We start from the raw sequence: 6,689 nt of genomic DNA on the forward strand, positions 1-6,689 counted from the left end.
GATAGCAATAATGAAAGCGACACGTAGTTCTTGCCCTCGAACTAACGTTTCTAACGTGAACAGGGGACAAAAAGAAGAAAATTACAAGTAAATTACGATATGTAGTAAGTGCTCTGAGGGAAACCGAGAACTGGAATACAGAAAAATGGAGGAACCTACTTTAGATAAAATAGTCAGGGGAGAAATCTTTGAAGTGATACTTAACCTGACTCTAGAGAACAAGGAGGAATGTCAAAATGAAGGGCAGGGAGGTGGAGAGGCTTCCAGACTAAGATCTGAGAATGATATATGCAAAGGCCTTGAGGTGGGACAGAACTTGATCTTGAAGAACTGAAAGAAGCCTGTATGGATAGAAGGCAATAGGTGAGGGGGAGAAGAATGAGATCAACTTAGCATCTTGTATCCCATAGTAATATTATAATTTTGGCTTTTGTCCTAATGAGAAATCATTGAAGAATTTTGAGCAGAGGAGTGCCAAGATCTGAATTACATTTGATTTTATGTTTATTGGGCTTGCTGCTGTGTGGAGAACTGATTTGAAGCGGGCAGGACTGGAAGTGAGGTGACCTAGTAGGCAAGAGATTATACCGGCCTAGCCTGGGGTCGTGATACTGGAAATGTAGCTAAGAGGATGGATTAAAGGTGTACCTTATTTGGGAGGTGGAAAGGTGGAGTGAATGGGTCTTGCTGATGGGTTTGTGAAAGGATTTCAGTCTAAAATGAAACAGGAGGATCTGAAATGGAGAATCTCACAAAGGTACCCTCCAAAGAATGGAACTTAGAGACTGATTTCCCATAATTGCCTGGTTTACAGAAAACAGACTTATTTCCTGACCAATGAACATCCACCAAGAATTACTCCCCATCCTCAAGCCAATTAACTTAATACTTTAGGACTCTGGTCAGACTTGCTTCTGGTCCATAAACACAACTCTGCCCAAACCCTCAACGGACTTGCTTGTATCTTGCTACAGCATATGTTTCTCAAATTGCAACTCAATTTCTGGTAGTTCGAGCTTGCCTTGGTTTGCCTCTGTTTAGGTTGACAGGTTGGATACGTGAGTGAAGGAGAAGGGATAATCATGGATGACTGCTGGTTTCTGGCTAGAGCAACTGGGTGGGTGGTGGACTATTTCTTGAAATAGGAGAGTGGGGTTATGAAGGAAACAGTTTGGGGGGGGGTTAGGTCAAAAGCTTCACTTTGGTCATGTTGAGTCCGAGATATATACAAGACTTCAGAGTGGAGGTGTCAGGTTAGCAGTTGGATACACGAATTAGGAGCTCAGGGAGAGATCCAGGCCAGAGATAGAGGTTTGGCAGTCATTTTAGGTAGATGTATTCAGAGTCCTGGAACTAAATGAGATCTCCTAGGGAGAGAGTATAGATGGAGATGAGAAGAACCATCATGGAGCCATGGGGCATACCAGCATTTTGAGGGAGTGCAGAGGAGGAGCAAAGGAGGTGAGAGTAGGGCGGTTTGAAGGGATGAGGAAAACCAGGGAGTAGAAGTAGAGGAAGGAATGAAGGAGGAAGTAACTGGAGAACTGCAGTAAGGACGGGCAAGATGAGGACATGGAAGTATCCTTTAAATTTGCTAGCACCTAAGTCATTGGTGACCTTGAGCCGTCTTGGTAAAGTATTGAAGATGAAAGTCAGAGTAGAGAGAGAAGTGGGATATTGTTTACAGATACATACATATGTGATAAAAGAATAAAGATATGCTTGGGAATGATAAACACTAAGATTCAAGAGAGCAGTTGCCTCTGGCAGAGAGAGTAAACTGGTAGGAGAGGGGTACTTCAACAAAATAGAATTTTGTTTTTTAACATGAATCATGTGTATACATGATGTTCATTATGTTATTTTCTGTGCCTCCTGAGTTAGGAGGGCAATATAAATTCAGACCCATCGCTACCTTTTTTGCTTTTTCCACCTGTGGGTCCAAGTAGTTGCAAACTTCCTTGCTGCTTCCCAAGGCGCTTGGGGCACTTGGGGTTTTGCAGGGGGCATTGCCAGTTCCTCAACCTTGGGCAGACCTAGTGAATTTCTCCTGGCCCTGAATGGGTGATAAAACTCCAGCCCTCATAACTTGTTTCTGATTCCAATACCCTCCTGTTATAGGAAACTGAAGTCAAGGAATTAACACCGAGTGGTCCAAAAACAGTAAAACCTATAGGAAACTCAGAGTCTCCAAAGTCGAGAATTCCTTTTGTGCCAAAAATGAAGAGAGTAGTCAGAGCAGCAAGGGGAACTGACCCAGAAGAGTCCCGTGGTCTGAGAATAATGAAACCTCTAGGACTTTTGGAAACACAAAGCCATTAAATTGGGGACACTTACGTGTGCCAGGGACTCCAACGTATTACCATGTACATATCACCACAATAGAGAGAAAAAAAGCCCTCCCTTCCTTGAACTGGTAATAGAACAATCAGAGTCTATAAAATTGGTATGCTTTACATCAAAAAAAAGCAAGTTAAAAAAAATCATTGTGAAAGGATAGAACAATATGTTTACAAAAAAGACATATATGAAAAAAACAAAAACTAGAAACACTTTAAAAGTACAGCCACTGAAATAAAAAAACCTCTGGAACTGTACTACAGTTCCCAATTAATTAAATGATTCAGTGGATGCTAGGTGAAAGGTTACTGAGTACAGGATGTTTGTATGGTGCCAGAGTATTGCTCCACAGATTATTTGTTAACAATTTGTAAAGGGAAAGCACACCTTTATATGAAAAAAAGTGGCAGTCACCATTATAGCCAAGTGATCAAACAGTATCACCAGTAGTGAGGCACCCTGACATTAAGTGTCTCCTGATAGGATACAAGATGAAGTACACAGCATCATCTAAGAGATAATGATGCCAAAAATGTGTAAGTTAAATCTAGTCCAGCATCTAGACTTAGGATTTATTCATTATTTTTTTCTGAACTACTTGATAGTTGTGTTAAAAAAAACACAATTTAACCGAATAAATTTGAAGATCTAATTGGCGATTAGACTGGTGACTCATGAATCGGGCAGCATTCCATTTAGCAACTAGGAGGGTGCTCTAAGTGGTTGTATAAAATGGAAGGTTTTTATAGGAAGGAGGGTGGGGCAAGGGAGCTATTAGCAAAAGAGAAGAAAGGATTATTTTTAGGCCAGGACATCTTTTTGTGGGGGAAGGGACAGCAAGGGTTTTATTACACAGATTAACTCTTCTTTCTCTGGGGAATAAAGAAGGCCCATTTGGCAGATTACCTCATTGGTGCTGACTAGAAAATTCCAGACTAAGTGATTAAGATTACATTTCCAATGAAGGTTGAAACTGCCATAGGTTAGGTATTAAATCTAGGATTGGTGTCATGGGCTTTAGCACAAGTGACACCATTTTGGGCCTGTGGTTTTTCTCTTTAACAGTTGCAAACATCATGACTCTTTAGCTCTAAGTATTTCAACATGCATCTCCCAAGAATAAGACCATTCTCCCACATAATTACAGTATCATTATTATACTTAAAAAATTGAGAATAATTCCCTAAAGTCTTTTATATCTAGAAATGAGATTTGTTTTAAAATTATTCAATAATCCAGTGGGCCAGCGGTGAGGGATGGGGAGACAGGAAATAACTGTGGCCATGAATTGATGATAGTAGATGCAGTCTAATGGAAAATGGTGTCTTTGTACTTAACGTTTATTGGTTTGAAAATTTTTTTTTAAAGATTTTTTTTTTTTTTTTTTTGCTGTGGACCATTTTTAAAGTCTTTATTGAATTTGTTACAATATTGCTTCTGTTTTCTGTTTTGGTTTTTTGACCATGATGCATGTGGGATTCTAGCTCCGCAACCAGGGATCGAACTCAAACCCCCACCCCCTGCATTGAAAGGCGAAGTCTCAACCGCTGGACTGAAGAGGGGTTAAGGATTTGAGAAAATATAGAGTGAAAACCGAGAAATCCATGAGAAGACGGAAGGTAGTTGGGGGCCAGTTGTGGGGAGACTGTGACTGTAGCCAGAGTTGAAGGGAGTCAGATGCCTTGAGATGGGGGTAAGACTGAGGGAGAGCTATTTCAGTTGTGCCTCTCCCCTCCTCACCCCCACTCCTCAGGACCCTGGGTGGATCATTACCTGCCCCATTGCCTCATGAGGCTGTAAACCCAGCACTCCAGCCTGACTAGGTAGGGCTAGACCAGTAGACCTTAAACATTACCTCCCCACCTGCTTCATATCCTAGGGTCTGGGCCTTAGCCTTCCCCTAAATTCACTGACACCCCTAAAATAATAGGAACTCAAAGGGAAACATATTTGCAATGAAAGAAAAACAACAAACAGAGAAACCTATATTAGATGAAGCTGAGTTAACAGACCTGGTCAAGTTTAAAATAAGTATAATAAATATCCCCAAAATATAAGGGAGGATATTGTTAACCTAAGGTAGGAACAAACAAGAAGAATCAGTTGGAAATACTGGGAATGAAAAATTTAATAGTTGAAATCCATACATGGATTGAATAGCAGAATGGTTACAGGCAAAATGAAATGATGAGCAATAAGATTAGGGTGAGGATTCTTCCAAACGGCATCAGGAAGGGATAAAGAAAACAAGAAAGATAGAAAACAAATGAGCTAGTTGTTTGTGACCCACAGTGTTGGTGACTAATCCTACAGCCATTCTCAGCCCCCTTCTCCCTTACTTATCTCCACATTGGAGATCGAAAAAGAAGGGGCTGAAATGAGGATCATTTGCTTGTAATATGTCCTCCCCCTTTTTTCTTGCCTTGGACACGGATGTTTTGTCAGGAGCTGTGACAGCTGTCTTGCGATCATGAGGTAGGTTATAGTCATCAGATCAAAAAAATTCAACACACTCAGGACAGCCAAGTAGGAAGGCAGGAAGAGCCCAAGAAGGTTCTTGGTGACTGAACAGTTGAACTAATGCCAGCAACCACCTACAATCCAACTCCTTGCTATGTAACTACAAACAAAAGAAAAGAAAACAAAAACCCACTTGTTTATTTATTTTTAAAAAATATTCATTTATTTATTTGGCTGTGCTGGGTCCTAGTTGTGGCGTGTGGGATCTTTTTATTTGCGGCATGCGAACTCTTAGTTGAAGCATGTGGGATCTAGTTCCCTGGTCAGGGATCAAACCCGGGCCCCCTGAATTAGAAGCATGGAGTCTTAGCCACTGGACCACCAGGGAAGTCCCCCAAATTGTTTATTTAAGCCACCATTATTCATGTTTTCTTTAATCAACAACTGAAAACATACCTAACTAAAATATTCCTAACTGTTGCCTTGTTCAATAATTTGAAAAAGAACTACAAAGTTGAGATTCAAAGAAATGAGAGGGGAAAAGGTAGAAATCAGTGAAAAAGAGATTTAAAAGAAGTATTTTAGGACTTCCCTGGTGGCCCAGTGGTTAAGAATCCACCTGCCAATGCAGGGGATATGGGTTCAAGCCCTGGTCGGGCAAGATCCCACATGCCGTGGAGCAACTCAGCCCGTGCGCCACAACTACTGAGCCTGCACTCTAGAGCCCGCGAGCCACAACTACTGAGCCTGTGCACCTAGAGGCTGTGCTCTGCAACAAGAGAAACCCGCGCACCGCAACAAAGAGTAGCCCCCACTCTCCACAACTAGAGAAAGCCAAAAATAAATACATAAATAAATTAAAAAAAAAAGAAACTACATGAAATAGTAGAAGAAAACATGAGTGTATTTTTCTTAATAATCCGTGTGTGAAGAAAGCCTTTTGAACTATAACTCAAAATCCAGAAGAGATAAAAGATTTATAAATTTGACTCCATTAAAAAACACCTGCTTGGCAAAATGAAAACCTGGGGGAGAATATTAACAACTTAACGATACATGGCAGATAAAGAACTAATGTCCTTAACACACAGAGAGCTCTTTAAAATAAAGGGAAACTTTTCCTTTCTGTGATGCATGGCTGAAAGATGGCAATGCAGGTTTCCGAGAAAAATTGAGGGGAAAGAGCAAACATAAAAATGGACAAAATATATAAACAGACAATACAGAAGAATGTGGGGCTTCCCTGGTGGCACAGTGGTTGAGAGTCTGCCTGCCGACGCAGGGGACACGGGTTTGTGCCCCGGTCCGGGAAGATCCCACATGCCGCGGAGCGGCTGGGCCCGTGAGCCATGGCCGCTGAGCATGCGCGTCCAGAGCCTGTGCTCTGCAACGGGAGAGGCCGCGGCAGTGAGAAGCCCGTGTACCGCAAAAAAAGAAAAAAAGATACAAAAATGAAAAATATACTCAACTTCACTTATAAAAAAGAGAAATGCAACTTAAAACTACACTGAGACACCATTTTTCACCATTTAGATAGGTAGAAATTTAAAAACTTGACAATATCCTGTTGACAAAGCTGTGGGGAAACAGACACCCTCATATGTTGCTGGAGGGAGCACACTTGGAAACAAACTATAGAATTTGGCAGTATTTAAGTAAACTACATATGAATTTAGACTTTGACTCAACAATTCACTTCTGAGAATTTACCCCAAAATACACACTTAGAAATATGAAAAAACATATGCACAAATCTATTAGTTCAGTATTATCCGTAATAGCAGAATTCTGTAAACAACTGAAATTCCCACCTATAGGGACTGACCGAATAAATTATAGTATGTCCACATAATGCAGTACTGTGCAGCCACAAAAGAATGAGGGAGATC

The sequence above is a fragment of the Delphinapterus leucas genome, chromosome 1 (genome assembly GCF_059928025.1).
Source record: "Delphinapterus leucas isolate spDelLeu-1000000601 "Yukka" chromosome 1, BTC_Dleu_Yukka2, whole genome shotgun sequence".
In the NCBI taxonomy this organism is placed as follows: Eukaryota; Metazoa; Chordata; class Mammalia; order Artiodactyla; family Monodontidae; genus Delphinapterus; species Delphinapterus leucas.